Source organism: Pleuronectes platessa, chromosome 19 (genome assembly GCF_947347685.1).
Source record: "Pleuronectes platessa chromosome 19, fPlePla1.1, whole genome shotgun sequence".
NCBI lineage: Eukaryota > Metazoa > Chordata > Actinopteri > Pleuronectiformes > Pleuronectidae > Pleuronectes > Pleuronectes platessa.
The window spans coordinates 3985687-4004195 of NC_070644.1; the positions used below are offsets into that span (position 1 = coordinate 3985687).

General features: G+C 42.0%; 1 protein-coding gene across 1 annotated transcript in view; it reads left to right on the top strand.

The window, feature by feature from the left end:
• Positions 1 to 1465: 1465 nt before the first annotated feature.
• Positions 1466 to 18509, top strand: part of LOC128424952 (membrane-associated phosphatidylinositol transfer protein 2) — a gene marked incomplete in the record, with an annotated part of 53208 nt that continues 36164 nt past the window's right edge. Inside the window, 3 exon segments of the mRNA XM_053411401.1 lie at positions 1466 to 1705; positions 9781 to 9904; positions 11664 to 11799.

Consider the following 18509-nt stretch of genomic DNA (forward strand, 5'->3'; position numbering starts at 1 on the left):
CCTGATTTGAATCCTGGTTCCGTATGAGTCTTTTTCTGTGGAGTTTAAATTTTCTCTGGGTTCCTCAGCTTCATCCCAGAGTCCAAAGTGTGTCATAGTCTTTTCTCTTTGTCTCTCCTTTTTCTCTCTCGTCCATTTCTCTTCTTTCGTCTGTCTCCTTTCTCTGTCTATTCTGTTACTCTTAATTTGTGTCCTTTTCTCTCTCTTCCTCTGCCTTCTTTTGTCCTTCCTGTTTCTCTTCCTTATTTTGCCTCTCATTTTCTGTTTCTCTACTGTGGTCCTTCATTCCTTCTTTTTGTCAGTTCTGTTTCCCCCTCTTGCATTGCAATCTTTCCTAATACTTTTACTCTCTCCTCTCTCCCACTCTTGCTCTCTTTCTTCTTCCTTTCCTCTCTTTCTTTTTTCTGTCTCTCTGTCTCCTTCCTCTCCCATTTCTTTCCTCTGCTCCTCCTTTTGCCATAAAAATCGTCCACTCTCCACAACTCTCCTACTTCCCTCTCTCCTTTATCTCCCTTTCATGTCCTTTGCTCTCTTTCTGCTCTTGTTCTTCTTTCCTCTCTGTCTTCTGTCTTTTCATTTCCTCTCGGTCCACCTCTTTTCTTTTGCCCACTCAGAGAGAAATATCTAATAATGGATGAATTACTGCAATTAAATAATTTGCATTTCAAGTTTTCAAGGCTTACTCACTATCATTTTTCCCAAAAAAAACTTTTCAGACACAGAGTTTGGTCTATGTTGACATTTCCTTGTGGTTGTTAAGTCCTGAAGGTCTTGTGTCTCTGTGGTTGTGTTGTGTGTCTTGTGGTTATTTTGTTTCTTCATTGTCATTTTGTGAAGCTCTCTGGTGGTAATTTTGTGTTTGTGGACGTTTTTGGTGTGTTTGTGGTAGTTTTGTGTGTCTGTGGTCATTATTTGAGTCTCTGAGGTTACTGTGGCTGTTTTTTGTGTGTCTTTATGGTCGTGTTGTGTCTTTGTGTTGTTTTTTGGTGTGTCTCTGTGGCTGTTTTGTGTGTCTTTGTGCTAGTTTTTTGTCTCTGTGTTAGTTTTGTGTCTCTTTGTTAGTTTTTTTAGTTTTTCTGGTTGTTTTGTGTCTCTCTGTTTTAGTTTTGTGTTTCTCTTTTATTGTTTTGTTTCTCTTTGGTTGTCTTTGTGTTTGTTTTGTGTCACCACTCTGGTTTAGAGTGGACCTGTGCTCGGTTGACTCCCATGTCCCTGGGCAGGACTGTGGTGTGGTTACTAAGTAAAAGCTGTGAGTACTTGAGTACTTCCTCCACCACTGATCGCAGTATAGTCTGCCAGTGGAAACTTGATCAGTTTGTTTTTGACCCCTGCAGGCGGCTGTTGGCCGCTGGGGGGCGCCTTTCTCCTTGTGTTGTGCAGCAGAAGCACGGCGGTGTCGTAACCACCAACCTGCGGTCATCATCATCATCATCATCATCGTCCGCCGGGAACACGCTCAGGTTCACCGGGTGTTGTCCGGTGGAGGCGCTGACATCCGTCCGCATGCAGCGGGACTGACGGGCGGACACACACCGGGGGAATGGCCGCTGTGTTCGGAGGACAACAGGACTCACGGCGCTCAGCCTCCACCTCTGAATGTAAACAGCAGCATCAGCTTTGAGGAAACATCCACCCTCCTCCTCCTCCTCCTCTACCGTGGAGCTCCGCGGATTTACCGGGACTGCAGACACACTCAGAGCCGCAGGTGGGTCTCTGATGCCGGCTGTTGACACGGTGTTCCACCGCTGACTGACTCTCACTAATGTTCATTATTTACACCATTATTTCTGACTGTGTGTGAATGGACAGTGTCTGGGGGCGTCTTTCATTTACCAGAACAAACCAGCTGACTGTGTCCAAATAGACATATACCATATTCATATATAAATATACCATATATGTATATATCATGTTTGTATAGGGAGATAAAACAATACCTCCTCAATAGCAATACAACAAAGGTTCAATATATATCGATATAACATATGTAAACACAGTGAGGAGGTTTAACGCATCGTGGATCCACCTCAGATTTATATAATGTTTAGCTGTTTATCAAGTGTTTTGTCATTCTCTGCTCATGAAGAAGAGTTTAAACCCACAAACTGATCAGGAGCAGAAATCAGTCTTTCAACTCTACAGAAATAATAATGTCCCATTTATCAGGACCGTTGTTAATATCAACTGATGTCAGATTTTTGCCCAGCCCTATAAAATGGGTGTGTGTCTGTATGTATAAATGAAAGATAGAGATACCTCAGAGCAGGTGCTGGGTCTACAAACCACTTCATTTATGTACCTAACGACCAGTATTTGTACAATGCGTAGTAATTCATGGTTGAATTAACCTTGTTTTCTCTGTTGGGCTCTACCTTGTAATGTACAGTGCCTGCAGGAGACTTTACATGGCCTCAGATTCACTCTGCTGGTTGGTCAAAACTGGATTAAACCCTATTTTATCATGGGATATGTCCTATGTGAAATCAATATATAAGCAGAATGATTGAAGGAGGCAAGTTATCTTTCTTAGTGTCCCCCATCAAAAATCATTGTATGTACTTTTAAAGTCTAACATTCATTTAAAGTTAATTTCCCTCCTCTTAAACAGTTTTTTTGTATTTTGCAATACTGCATTGTGTGCATTTCCGTTAGCTAGGTATTGGGCCTTGGCGTTGCTTCACCATATTTCCCAACATGTATCTAACTTAATCAGCAAAATAGGGTGAAACCAGTGGCAGAGGAGTGTGTTATAGATAATGTGCATTTTCTAATCCATCTGTCAATAATCAAAACTGTTTCCTTATTGAACATTGGCTCATAGTGCTCCTAGTTGTCAGTAACTCCACAGGCCACCTGTAAAGCCTTCAAATTAAAGTGAATTAGCCGTGTCTCCGTTTGTGTACTGCCATACTCACACTTGCTATATTTAAATGCACAAGTGTGTTCACACCAACAAGTATGGCAATATGCAGTTCACTCTAAGAACCCAGATGGTTCACTCAAGTGTGAAACAACACTTCTCACCCCCAACAGTTGCCATAGCGTAAAACAAGGGACCGTCAATGTATTTTTGATATAGTGAAAATGGCGGTCAAGGACGGAGGACAGGTTATCTGTGCCAACTTCCATTTAGTGTGAAACAGGAGGCTCATACAGGAAAGTCAAACACTCTTAAGTCAAGTGAATAAATCCATCAGAAGGTATTTTGACCACTGACAATCGTGGTCACATGTTGCGATTTTCATTTCTCGAGACACAGCTTCGTCTCAGCACTAAACCGGATCAACCGTACAAGCCATTCGCTAGTCCCACATCTGTCTGATTCCTTCATAGGACATTAGTTCTAGCACAGGACAGAGTCTAATTTATTCTATTCAGACAAAGGATATCAGGACTAAGGACTCCATTAATGCTCCTCAGCTCTGGAACAGCTTCCCTTAAAGCCTAAAATGCCCGAAATGATCCAGGAATTCTCACATATTTTTGAATAGTATGTTTGAATGTTGTTCCCCTTTTTAAGTCATCTTCTCTTTCTGTAAAGGACCATATGGATTCATGTTACTTGCTCACTCACATGCTGTATAGAACCCTGCCTGTCCTTGTCTCGTAGTGCTAACAATGTCTATTCTTAGACAGCCAAGGTGAAAACACAATTTGAGCTGTTGTGTTTCATCCTCACCGGCAGCTTCTGGCTTATGTAGACGGAGGCAGTGGAGGCCCAACTTTCTAGGAAGCACACTTGAAACCTGGAAAGCATTTATCAGCCTGACTGTCACCTCTGTGCTTTAAATAATCAGCACTACCACATGCCTTCTGTGCAGTGGAGTGAAAGGAGTATATTAATCTTAGTGCACGTATGTATCCAAACTGCTCAGGCTGAGGGTGATTCACAAAATAAATCATGAATAAAATATGGGCAGGTGTAATAATTTATTTGATAATTTTTCAACAGAATATTATGCTTTTTACTGAGAATACAGAGGCAGCTCTGTGGGGCTGTACCGCAGTGCTCTGTCATCAAACCGTAAAAAAACTAACAGCTTATAGCTTCTATAGAATGAGATGAATGGACTATATCTGTGTTAATAGTGTTTTTGTTTTGATATAAATGCAAGTTTCAGTGCATTCAAAGCTATTGTGCCAACAGTTGCTAGACGTGAGAATTTCTTCACCCAGTTGTTACAATTCATCCTGAGGAGAACATGAATGTGTGGAGCAAATTTCATGGCGATCCGTCCAGCAGTGGCGAAAAAGTGGTAAACATGGGAGGAACTTCTGTGTGTTTTGGTTTTGTTAATTCTGATTTGGTGGGTCTCTTCGGGCTCCACCAGCCGTGCTAGTGGTGTGGCTCTTTGCATAGCGATGTTGGTCTGTATCACAATTTGTTTCAGTGTATTTCATCCAAAAGTTGTCCTTGTTGAGATGTTTCACTCAAATCACAAATGTAAAACTCCCGATGGTGGTTAGAGGAAAAGTCAGCATCATCAAAGTCGATGAATAATCTTGGAACTGGTTCATATAGGATTCGAGGCATTCCGTGGTGGATTTGTGGAGAGGCCTCACACTGGTTGGTTCCTTATCAAAGGATTTAAGCAGCCTCTCTCTCACCACAACCGTCCGATCCATCGCATAATGCACCAGACCTATTTCCTCCCATTTGTGGTTCATTGTGCATGATTTAAATGTGTGTGGTGGGGAGTGAAAGAAGATGGAGGCTGACAGGATTTGATTATCGGGCCAAAATGATTAGGTTTGCTATAATGAATGCTGTTAGGAAGTAGCCACCGCAGAAAGAATGAGTCATAGTATTGATTGCCTCCCCCTCCTTCCTTGCTCCCTCTCTCTACCCTGCTCTCTGTCTTGTCTATCCCTCCATCCCTCCTTCTCCCTTCCCTCATCTCATTCCTTAAAATTCATATTTTGTTCACAAGCCACCCCCCCCCCCCCCCCCCCCCCCCAGTCAGGATTGGAGGAGAGCTGGCGTGTAGCCTAGGCCAAGCATTGCATACCAATAGCGACATGACTCGTTCGCTGCTACAGTCTGGATGAGAGAGGGAGGTGGAGGAGGGGGCATGGTGGCGGTGGGAGGGGGGCCGCTCGTCACGAGATGCTACGTCATCGCAGTGTGTGAAATCTATTTTTAGCAGCGTAAACAGAGGGATTCCAGCCCACTGATCATGGCTTCACAGCCAGGCCTGTGTGGTGGGAGGCAGCCGGAGACGCTCTGCAGTGCGCGGCGCGGGGATGTGAATGAACGATACGCACATTAGGCCTGCCTGTCCGCCTCCGCCGTCACCCCCCCCCCCCCCACCGCCTCCGCCTGTCAGGGCGAAACACTGCCTGCCGCAAATAGACCATCGAGCTCTCAGCCTGTCTGTCGCTTTCTGCTGCTCCTGGCTCCGGGTCTCTTGCATGCACAAATGCACCATGTCTCTCACATATTGATCGGTGTGTACACCAGTGGTGGAAAGTCTCCAGTGATTATAATATGGATGAACACTGATGCATACCGAACGGGCAGAGCTGCACACGTGATGTTGCTCCATCTATACATTCAATCTAGAGCCATTACTCCCAAAACAATTCTGTTCTTTTATGTAATGCAAATCTAGCTTTTCAAGGGTTTTATAAATCCAAGTGTCGTTTTCCATTATTTATTTCAAAGGAATCTGCCTCATTTTAATTTTTTGTATTCATAAGAAATGGTTTAATTAAAAATTGAATGTATTGAAAATATATTTACAGCAGTGACCTATTTGTGACCCAGTCTTTCACACTCAAACACTTTTATCCAAAGATACGTACACATTTTAGGAAAATAAGATTTGAAGGCTCTTTAAGCCAACAGTTTATGAATTATAGTTTTAATTCTCCCCTACTCTGAATAATTTCAGACTAGGGAACTCACTCAATGTCAGGGTTTACAGCGAGCAGTCAGATGATGCCCTCGCAAGAACTCCTTTAAATAGAGATCCATACCTACATGAAGTAGGTACGAGGAGGGGTGGGGTTCATGTGAGACTGAGGTTTTGGTTGGGTGGTGCAGGGGGGGGGGAGCTGACAGAATTTTAAGCTGTCACGTTTGGCCCATGTTTGCTGTGCTTCGTTTGTGCACTTACTCTTATTAACACTCACCGGGCTTTGTTCGGATGCAGCGAGCCGTTGTTTCCTCATCAAATATTCAGATGCACACACATATTCAGGGCAACGGATGAAGCAGAGCAGCCTGCTCACTTGACACTTCGAGCGTCACTGTTAGTTAAAAGTCCTGTCTCTGCATTGGCTCTCTCAGAGACAACATCATGGTGTTTCCAGAGCACTGATCAGGTACACAAGGCAACATTTGATCTGTGAACAAACTGTGCTCCAAAGGGTTTCCACTGTTTTCACATTTTCATCCCCGTTAAATAATTCTATTTTAGAGGCTACGAGTGGTGTTTATCGTTTGTACCAGGTCATCTAGTTGTTCGAGTTAGTCTTGTACGTCCCAAGAGCAAAAATGCTAAATATTCAAAACTGAAAAAAAGTTAAAGAATACAAATACCTTCGGAATAAAAAGTGCAGATAATAGTCGATGCCGGTGTCGATGTATTGTAACAAAAACATGGGAGCAGAATTCATTTGAAGTTTAGCCATCTATAGATAACGTTTTCTGGATTACCAACCCTAGCTTTAAGATATTGCACTAGATAAATAGAAAACTCCTGGGATCAGTATGAGTCATTAAGATTCATTCCCTGGAGAACTTCTGTTCCCAGTTCATGACCCTCCATGCGATGCTAGAGGAAAAGACACAAACACTATTTCAATCAGGAGTGGCTGATGAGTGTAAGTAAATTAGAATGAAATAACATTTATTGGGTTGGTGTTGGCACTTGGAACCCAGCAGAAAGTACAACACCATGGAAGCAGTCCTCAGAATCAAGGAGACTAGACTCTGGTGGTGGTGATGAGGAATGGAGCCCTGGATGATGGGGCGTGCCAGTAAGGCTTCTGATTGGCCGGTTCAAGGGAGTTGGTCGGGTATCCAGAGTTGAGGTGGTTCAGTGTTAGAGGTGGGTCTGTCATAGCTCTGACCTGACCCCTGAATGACAACAAAGAGAGAGAGAGAGCCTGTTAAAACTTTGACAGCTTACAGGTGACGAGGGGAGAGAACGGGCTGGAGGAGCCTTGAGATAGCCGGAACTGTGCATGTGACTAATGAGGCATGTGCAACGAGACATTCCTCCTGACTGAACTTTCACTTAACGTCATTATGATTCATCCTCTGAGGAACATTAATATCTTCACGGTATTTCATGGCAAACCAGCCGATAGCTGCTGAGATATCAACCTGGAGTTTAGTGCTGTACACACCAACACAACTGTGTGAGGATTTTATGGATGGTTGATCCACAAACTCGTGCTCAGTCAGACAGCGTGCACGTGAATGATCAGGAAATTGGTCTGTTGGCTTAATTGAAGCTTAATCTCAAAGACAAATGAAAGTGGGCGAAAGGACGGGGTCCTGACAGCTTGATCCGTATCACCCGCACTGCGCCGGCCCAGGTCAGCCATATTTTAGCCAGCTTCGGAGGCCTGGAGCCGGGCCAAGCGCTAATGGCATTGGGTCGAGGAGTGGAACTTCCCCTGCTTTATCGCTGGGCCCTTAACTCTCTCAGCTCAATTAACAACTGTGCCTTCCTCTGCTCTCCAACTGTTTCCTTGTCCACATCTCATTATTACCACCAGCTCACCGTTTGTTTGGGTGGAAAGTGTTGGGGCTGGATAGGTTTTTATTTAGTTAATGATGGATCTCATTTTGTTGTAAAGTTTTGTTTTATGAAATTGCTTACATTTCTCTGGATTTATTAATCCATGAAAGACGTCTGTTAAAGTGGCAGCTATTACTCTTTCAATAGGGCTTATCATTATTATCCAAATTACATTTTCCAAATAGATATTTTTACAGCTATCTATCAAAGCACAAAAAAAGTTTTAAATATTAATCCATCATCAGAGAAACTTCGGATATGTTATGGTTATGCTGTTTATGGGGAATTTTGGCATTTGACAGCAGTCTCACTTTTAAACACTATTTGGAGCAACCTGCGAAGAAGCTAAAGATAAAAATGTGTCCGACATCAGAACTATGTGCATTTGTGTAGTAAGCACCGGACCAAACAACCATTATGTGTACTTACCTCCGGCAACATCCCTCATTGTCATGCTGCTTGACTCGAGGGTAACTGGACTTGGTTATGGATAAATGATGATGGAAGACAGTTGTTATCGAGGTCACAGGTGTCACTTGGTTGAACACTTTGCTTATTGGCGCTCCTTGCTACCGGCTGTCGTTAGAGGGCGTTGATAACAACACCATGAGGAAACTTCTTGGATGAGACGTCTTTCAACCAACTCCCACTTTTCAACTCCAGATCTTTTTCATGATGTCTGTGATCGTCTCTGATGCTGTTTGTGCTTTTGTTTGCTTCTTTCTCTCTGCTGTTTTCTGCCAAGTGCAAAGTGATTTGATCTCACTGAGATATCTTGATTAATACAAGGTTATAGTGTATTGTATAGGTTAATTGGAGACGTTAAGTTGTCCATAGGAGTGAATGTGAGTGTGAATGGTTGTTTTCTCCGTGTGTCGGCCCTGGGATACGTTGGCGACCTGTGCAGGATGAACCCTCCCTCGCTTCCAAAGGATAAGCAGTATAGACAATGGATGGGTGCAGGGATTAATGGATGGTTGAATAGTGGTGTAGCATCTTCCTCACTACAAGCAGAACAACTTTCCAAGCAAATATTCAAATACAACAAATAGGAAATTAAAACTACATTCTAATTATAATGAGGATACATGTGAACAATACACGTAATATGAGTGTAATACAAGTTAGAGATATGTAATGTTGCATTTACAGCTGCAAAAGAATCTGGGAACCCTCTTGATGCTTCGAAGTGTTTAATTGTAGAATTGCATTGTTGCTGTGAGTGACCTTTACATCAGTAGAGGCTCTGGTAGAGAAGTTCGAAGTGTGTTTGTAAGTGAAGCAAACACCATGATGGATGTGCAGAGTAACCTCAGGCCCAGATGAACAGTGTGAGCAGTGATTAGCCGAGCGGCCCTCCCTCCGCAGACAGTGATGCATCGCCGTCATTTACCAGAATGCAGGAAAGCAGAGCAATTTGAGATGCATCACAGCTAGCCCCTGCTAGCAGCCCCCACCACCAGCATCATCACGCTGCTCGCTGCACCCCCCACCACCCCCACGCCTCACCAGCTCACCCACCCCTCCACCCCCACCCTGAGCTAAAAATAGCCCGTCCTCTCTCATCAGCCAGCCATCACGTCGGGGCCGGGTTCACTCTCATCTGCCGCCCACGCTTCTCTTTTTTTTTAATGTTGTGTTGTTTTGACAGTGTCATATGATCATATTAGCTGCGGATGAACAGGTTTGGCATCCATCAAGGGAAGAGGACTCCCAGCTACTTGCACAGATAATAAGCAGAAATAAGGGGGGTGTTCTTATAACATTTTATTCCCTGTTGTATTCTATTCTCTAGAAGTCTTGCTTTATCTCTTGTTTTACTCAGAACTAGATTGAGGAAGGACATTTGTTTCCCAACATGACTTCTGTACCGTGTGGTATTTATAATTGGGACATTTCGTACAGCAGCACACTTTCACAGCGTCAGCTCTTATGCTCTGAATTCATGTCTCTGTGCATGCCCGGTAAAGAAAAACATTAGCAGCTGCTCATTGAATCTCCTCACAGACATTATTTTTATTCACAGGAGGAACCATTGCTGGAGATGGACTGCAGGTCGGAGACAACAACACACGTCTGTGGCTTCGGAAAACAAATGAAAACCATTTCCTGTCAGCTGACCAGCCGTGGAAGAAGTGTTCAAATACCACGTAAGTAAAAGTAAAAAAACAGAAAATGCTCAATTTCAAGTAAAAGTAATTTATATTCATACATTAGTATTATCAACAAAACAAACTTAAAGCATCACAAGAAAAAAATAGTTATCCTGCAGTGAATTTGTCCTGTGACTGATACATAATAATAACAGGACACAATGTAATTTATATGTGAAGCATTAGATTGTCATGCGTGAATGCTTCAGCAGGATTATACTGTTGCTAGCTGCTGGTGAAGTAAATATTGGTTCTCCACCTCAGGTCTGTCCTCGGCCCTCTGTCACAAGTTACATCTCCAGTGGGATCATTTGTGTCACAATTATATAACATTTTTAGAATGAGCCTCTTGATATTAATAATTTTGTTTTCACTTGTGACGTCAGGCGCACAAATATGGAAATAAAACAATTGTAATGGTAACTAAACGACACAATAAAACAATAATATGACTTACATACTGTATAGGCTATAGGGGCTATAACAAAATCCGCGACCACATGTCCGCTTCATGTCAACAGTATGATCGACCTATACACTAAAGATGAGGATAAATACAGTTAAAAAATAACAACAAGTGAATTGGAGGTAAACAAGTAAATAGCCCCTGTAGACTTTCTCTTCTATCTGCATTTCAGACTAAAAACAAACAAATAAATAAAAAAAAAGCTTAAAAACAGTGGTGTATAACATTTTTGATTCAAAAACCCCCAAAGATAATTTTTCTTCTTTATTGGTTTCAGTGGACAATTTACAAATACAGACAGAGGTAGAACAAAAGACTGAGGAAAATGGATTTCGAGCAACATATACCATCATCTTATCACATGGTTTGATTTAAATGGCCTAGAAACCTCCTCAATTGGTCAAATGAGTTAATATTCAGACAGCAAAGATTAGAGGATAGTCCCAAAAATAAATCCAAACTTTGTGTAGCAGAACAGTGTTTTGTCTTCACTCCTCTGCCTTTACTCATCTCCTAAGGTTTATCTTGTGACACTTGTTGGGACTGACTTATAGATTGGGAACCAGTTGACAAAAAAAATGAAATTTACGAGAGTCAAACCAGCTCAGCAGCTACAGCAGTAAGATGCTGTTTATACTCGGCTACAGCAGTATTAATGATCTAATAATGTATCAGTCACAGGGGGCAATTTACATACACTTTGCTCATAATACTGACATTTTATCTAAATTGGAATTAAAACGATGACTTGTTATAGGGTAATTTTAAGTTGTTGTGTTGGTGCAAAATAAATGAAAGGCATTGATGTCATTAGTGTCATTCGTGATATATACACAGAGTCACGCAATGCCAACTTTTTCATATTGTAAATAATGTATTTTGATTAATATAGGCTTTAGATTGTCTCTCTGGCCGTATTATTGCAGAGGTATCTTATTTCGGTTGACCTTTACTTTTGACTAATTCACACACTCACACACACCCACACACCCACACCCACCCACACACACACACACACACACACACACACACACACACACACACACACACACACACACACACACACACTGAAGCTCTAAGCAAATGACTATCAGCACCACTACATGAAAACACGTGCAACGGCTGAAAAAGAGCTTCCTTGTGGCACCTTTAAATAAAGTACGTAAAGAGCCAACATGTAATTTTCCGCCACTGCAGCTGAGAGTATTTTGAGCCATGTCACATCACTATCTGGTCTAATGGTGAAATGGAAACTGGGCTGAAGTGAAATATGAATACAATAATCCACAGGGTATTGAAACATCCACACAGCTGCCAGTGTGACGTCCTGACAAATACCATCAGTAACATCACGGGAGGCGACGTACAGGAACCTGCAGCCCAGGCCCATGTTTGATGCGTGCCGGATGAGTAACAGGAGTGTCTGGTGAGGAAAGATGTGCTTGACAAGATCGCAAATTAACAGCCATAATAGCAGCAGATGTTCACGTGTTGTGGGACTGTGGTGTTTCGAGAACAGGGGTTGATTCTGTTAGTGTGGGCTCTGCTGATGCTCAGATAAAGTGTATGTGTGTGTGCTGGGCGGAGTACCCATCAACAAGACATTTCATTCGTACATCCCTGCAGCTCGCAGATAAAAGCAGAGGCTGAGAGTGAGGAGAGAGCGATGAACTGTGGCTGCTGCACAAATCCTGGGAGCTCATTCTCATTCTGAGCCTCACTCCATGCTCATTGGTACAGCAGTCAATTTAAATGGGGGTGTACGTTTGCCTTTTGTGCCGCGCCTTATAGTAGACGTCTTGAGGTTCACCCGAGCGATCGCTCGGTTCTCATGCTGTTTGGAAATGTCCTTAAAGACGAACCAGCAGCTTCAACACCTCATATAGAACATGTCTGGCGGCCGCTGGGATATTTTTAACCACAAACTCAGTGAGACGTGTCGGCTGGATGTAATTAAAGAAACGTTTAAAAGGCCAACAACCATTTGTCCTATGTGTTCAGGCTTCACTCAAAGGAAAAGCTCCAGTTTGTACCTGTCGCGTCTTATCGTTGAATTTGATTCGTACATTTCTGAGATATAAATAAATAAACTTGTTAAAGATGCTCCGAGGATATTTTCCAGAATCCTTAAAGAATCATTTAACAATTCTCTCAGGGACTTACAGTGATGTATTGTCTCATTTCCCATATGCCAAGACATACCGTGCTTAGTTTAGCATTAAGATTTGAAACAAATGCAAACATGCCCAGGAAAGTGTATATTCAATTATTCAAGGAAATACAGTGACCAGATAATATCTATTTTATTATACATAAATTGAGGGTATGTTGCAAATCTACATGTTAGGCAAGTTTCAAAAGTAAGGATATCACAGATTTCAATATAACATTCACTGCATTTAGTAATATATTTTATTCGTTTTTTGCTCAAACGTGAGATCCTGCAGTACAACATCCGCCTGCAGTGATTGCAACACTGTAACTCCTAGGAGGTTATGTTTTCTTCTGCGTTAGTTTAAAAAAAATCTGTTTGTTATCAGGACTAGACAAAAACTACCAGTTTGGTATATGAAAGGAATGTATATTTTGGTGCAGATCCAGATCAGGGTGTGGATCCAGAATTCACCTTCTTTAAAGTTGCATTATGCTATATTTTATGAAATTTTTAGTGATTTCTCAGAGAATAGTTCAAGGATGAAACAAATCAGGCATATTAAGAGGAGCGGTATTTAATGTGCAGTTTGGTGCAGCTTGATTACATTTAAGGAGACTATTGGGCCTTGACCTACATATGAGCTCTCTTGGTTCTGTTTAGATTTAATTGGTTGAGAGATCGTGGTCTGGTTTATCACAGTTAAAAAGTTCATGGTGACATCAGTAAGAAGATGTTTATTTACATTTAACTAAAACCTGGATCCATCCCTGACCTGACCTGAACAGCTTCTGTTGCCTAAATCACAGATGGGACAAACTCCAATTACCTCAGCCGCCTCCTGATGACTTTATTAATCTGGTGTTTCATTAGATAAAATAACATTGGCTCTTATCATGGTAATCCAGCCTCTCATTACATTTTCCCTCACATCGTATTTGGCAGGAACTATTTACTAATACATAAACATCATTTCTAGTTTGCCACTCGCAAATTATAGCTAAATATGCGAATCATACAGTTCGCTTTGATGCTGTGGCTTAATTATTTCTTTTAATAAGGTAAACAGGAGAGACAAACTGAGCTCATGCTGTAGTTGCAGATTTCACTTTGCACTCTTTGTAAGACTGCTTTTTATTAAGCACTTAACTTATATATTGTTATATTGTTTCATTGTCATATAATAACTACTATTGTTCTACAAAACGAGTAAGCAGATCATGAATCAGGACAAACAGGCCTAAAGTTATAATTTGGTTGAAAATCTTTTACTATACAGTAACAGACAGAATGTTATTTATTGTCTGAAAGAAGAGTCTGTCACAGCTCTGAGAATATCTTCAAAACAGTACGTCAAAGATGGGGGGGTCAATTTTTTTTTGCAGAACTAGATGCTCACTAAGTTTAATGGTTCAACTTTAGAGGCACAAGCCTGTATCATTATTGTGACTGACCATGGTATTTGGTCATATTAACATAACACTTTTAATTTACCATTTTTCATTTAAATTTTGGATGATAATTACTCTATTGATCAACATTCAGTTTTACCCATTTAAGTCTGATGAGTAAATGTAGGTCCACTGAGGTGAGCGGCGCCCTGACTACACTCTGGAATAACAGCCTTTGTCAAGTTTACAGTTTTCCTCATTCACTGATTTGTTGGTCAAAAAGAAAAACCTCATGTGTTTACATCTGAGCTGGAGATCTTCCTGTGGGGAGCTCAGAGATAAGAAATACATGCATGTGATGGGCCTGTCTGCTAGAAACACATCTTAATTGAGGTGTGAAGGGTTTGTGACACCAAATGATTTGTACTTGTTGAATGTGCAGAAGGTAAATCTTGACGTTTCTCTGGTTCCAGCTCCAGGATGGTAAAACAAATGTCGTTTTTATGGTATTTGGGTGTAGACCAACTAATAAATGGAGATATCAGTGTTAATCAACTCTGAAAATAGTTCCTGGTCACATTTCCGTCTCAGTTTTATAGCCATTTGAAAAGATGAGAACTGTGTTTTCAATTTTGATCAAAGCTTCCTCAACATGTTTGATGCAAATGAGACAATGCTGCAGCAATATGTTGATTCCCTGATGAACAGAAAATCTGATTCTGGATCAGTGTTGTCAAGAGAAAGATGTACACAGAAACGAAAAGGCAATCAATCTGATGGGCTGCACCCTGAGCTCGCTGCATCACAACAAAACCCACCAATCGGGCTTCAGCCTCATGCGTCTCCATGGTAACAGAGCTTCCTCGGTCCCAGGGAGGTGGAGACAGCGAGGGGGGGGGGGGAGGCAAGGGAAAACGAGAAGAGAGGTGGATGGGGGAGAAGAGGGGAAGAGAAGGAGGAGGAGGAGAGAGAGAGAGAATCGATAGCTTCTCTTATTTCACTGTGAGAGGCTTCTTTCCCAATTTGAGGTGGGGAGTGGGAGGGGGGGGGGTCGAGACAGTGTGGTTGGGCTGACCGCAGAAGGCAGACGGCAGAGGAAAGAGCGGGGACGGGGGTGGAAGGATGCCTTGGCCGGGAGTCTCTGTGAGACCTGGATCTGCCACGGCCCTTAAGCCTCCGCTCAGTGGATGGGCTGGGTAGCTGTGATCAGCCGGTTCCTGCCTCCGCGAGGTAAACGTCTGATTTCTTCCACTTGAAACATTCCGAACTGTGTCCTCCTCCAATATCCAGACTCTCAACTGATGCGCTCGCACGAAAAACACAAAGTAAATTAGCTGCTGGCAACATGGACGCCTGCCTGTTGGACTGTGGATCACATTGAGAGGGAGGAAGAAACTGGGGATCTGCAGGTGGCTTCAGTCTGAGGTGTGTAATTTGTTCTGCATGGACGGTGTGAATGGGACGAGCTCCGTGTGGCATCTATTTGTCAGGGGCAGCGTGAGGGCTTTTGTTGATGTGCTGCTGCAGCGAAGCTCCCACCTTGTGTGCAACACATGTTTAATGGTCATGTTGGGAGGTTGGGAGGTGCTGCAGGTTCAGTCTGTTGCTGAGGAGTGTGTGCTGAAGGAAGGAAGCTGTGAAAATCATCGTACGAGGTGATGCCACGCACGGAAAAGCGATAAAATACTATTTAAATCTGAAGATCTTTTGCTATTTTATTACTTCAAGTTGTTATTTTGTGCTGCACCTGCTCACTGTGGCATATTTAAAGCCACATTGCCGTGTCGCTCTTCCAGCTAATTTGAATGGGAGTCGCAGTACGCAACAAGAACACACACCACAGTGCTTGTCTCTTGGGGGGGGTTCTTGAAATCTGGAGGAACTGTAGTGCACGGCTGACTCCATCTAATTCTAATTCCTCGTCGTTTATTCACGGAATAACACTGGGGTGTCTTTTAAATCTGTTTGTGTTGTTATTATCAGAAGCAGAGACCAATCTCATCAGGGGATCTGGTCAACGCAGCACGACTCATGTAGCGCTTCTCACTGCTGAGGAGTCGGAGCAGATTTATCCCAGTGCATCAGACAGTGATGTGTCTGTAGCAGATTACACTGTGACATACACTGTACATATGGTTGGGTTGCCTCCTCCTCCCCCCGTGTGTCCTCGTGATTATGATAATTCGCTGGCATTCTGCCAATACGTTGTCAGGAATTCAAAGGAGCTCGGTTGTCATGAATTATACATGACTGTCACACACTAAACGAGGATTGATAAAGCCCCACATGTAGACAGCCCTCAGCGTGACGTCATCGTGAGGTGTGCACACACGCAAAGACAACACAGCGAACCAAAAGGACTGAGAGCTGTTTCTGAGCCTTAAATCCACAAGTCACCCGACATCAGGTGGAAATAATGTTTGACATCTTCAAAATAAAAATCTCTTTCATTTCAGAGGGCAGAATCCTATGGGGATTTGGTCAAAGCCATTTTTAAAAGGAAACATTTCTTTTTTGTAAACGTTAACTTTTATTGATACCACTTTTTGTAATGCTATTTTATTTTTCATTCCAACAGAATTTGTTTGACTGGTGTTAGCTAATCTCATGCTAACATTACTTTCATAATGCTTATTTTAATTTTAATTTTTTAACTTTACTGCTTTTCTAAGGCTAATGATCTTCTTTATGCAAAATCCTTTTTACTATTAAAATGTTATTACTAATGCTGACTTTAATTTTATTGTTATTTTAAATGCTAATATCAGGCTACTGCTAACATTACTTTCTAATACTAATGTTGGTATCTCTTTTTAAAGACTAACTTTAACTGTCTTTATGCTCAACTTTTTTTTAATGCTAATGCTGTTTTTTAATCCCAACATTGCTTTCTTCAAAGCAAATGTTGTTTTTGAATGCGAACATGACGGATTAACTAAAATCATATATTTACTTTCATTCTAACATCAGCATCCAGATGTTTTTGAACAAAATTTTTATGATACACCACACCAGGCTACTTCTTTCTACTTAGTAGCAAAGAGCCGACAGAGAGCTAGAGAGTCACCGGTGAACATAATGGGGTATTTACATATAGATATTTCCCTATTTGTTGAGGCCAAAAGCTATTTTAAAACACATCAGCCACCGCAAAGGTAGACTCATCAGGTGGACACAACAGATACTAAGGAATAGAGTTGCTCACGATGCGCTGGATGTGTAAATTAACAGTTTACAGCTAAAAGTGTTTTAGTGTTTGATTTGTCATGTGCAAGTTAACACGGGTTCAACAGCACAGGGAAAGGTGTTGGACGAGAACAAACTGGTCAGCTCAGCAGTGCAATAGTTCAATAAAAATAAAGAGATTAATATAAAATACAATACTAAAACTATATAACTTCAAAGGTGCAGTTTGACATTCCTTGCAAATGTGTAAACAACCTGAACTTTAGGGAGTGTGTGTAAGTGAACTGACTCTGGGCTCCTGTCGGTGCAGCCGTCTCGCAGCACCACCGGAAGTTCCACAATCGTATATAACTTGACATTCAGGCTGGAGCATTCGCAGCCTGTCTCCGTGGTTTGAGTTTAATTTGAATGGCCGGCCCCAGTGTTGTCGGGGGGGTTGAGCAGGAAGTCGGCCCTGGGGAACAAGCTGCTGGCAGGCGGTGCTGAGTTTAATGGACCAGCGCTGTTTTAGCTCGGAGTCGATTGCCTCTGTGGCAAATTTGGTGCAATTCAGTGGTAAGTTTCCTCATTCTGCCAACTCACAGCACTCTGAGAGAGGGCAGCTGGCAGCCAGTTACTCTGTTAGTGGTGAATATAAGACATTGACTCTCTCTTTGGGATGATGCAAACACTGAATGCTATTAGTCGTGAGTGCCATTAGGAAGCTTTTTTACTTAACCAGCAATCTCTATGGGATTGTTTAAAATGTCTCTGTGGCGGCATGAAGACAATCTTCTGTTGGATTTTGTTGGTAATTGTTCAAATGGTTTACACCATCACTTCCATTTGAGACACTTAGCAGCACTGGCAGGTTTCCATAGACACTAATCGGCCTTCATCATTGGTTGCATGTTTAATTCCTAATGCTGCAATATGAGGGGCAGACTTCATCAGTTTATCTGTTTAGGGTGGATAGAGGTACACAGGGAAGGCAGAATGGGAATTATGTATGTGCTGGGGTTCGGTAGCCAAAGGGATCTTTGTCTAGGTTTGAATTCAGCATTGGACGGAGCTATATCCAAGGCCCTGAGAGAGAGAAACCATATTGAAGGATGCTGTGATGCTGAAAATCATTACATCACATCTTGATGAAGTATTCCCTGTTATTCTGAATTAATTTTTTTATTGAAGTCTGTGGTTGTGTGCCAGGAGTTTAATGTTCTAGGCACAGGACAAAGTGTTCAGCCAAATTGGAGCAACTGAAATAAAACCTGATGTGCTACTTTATGTTTCCACTGGACTTACGTTCCTAAAATACACACGCATGATCCATCGTTAATGTAAAAGTATTTATTGCTTTAATCTATTTTCATTCATTTAAATGCTAATATATTAATAATGTGCAGCCCGACCCAAAATACATATTTA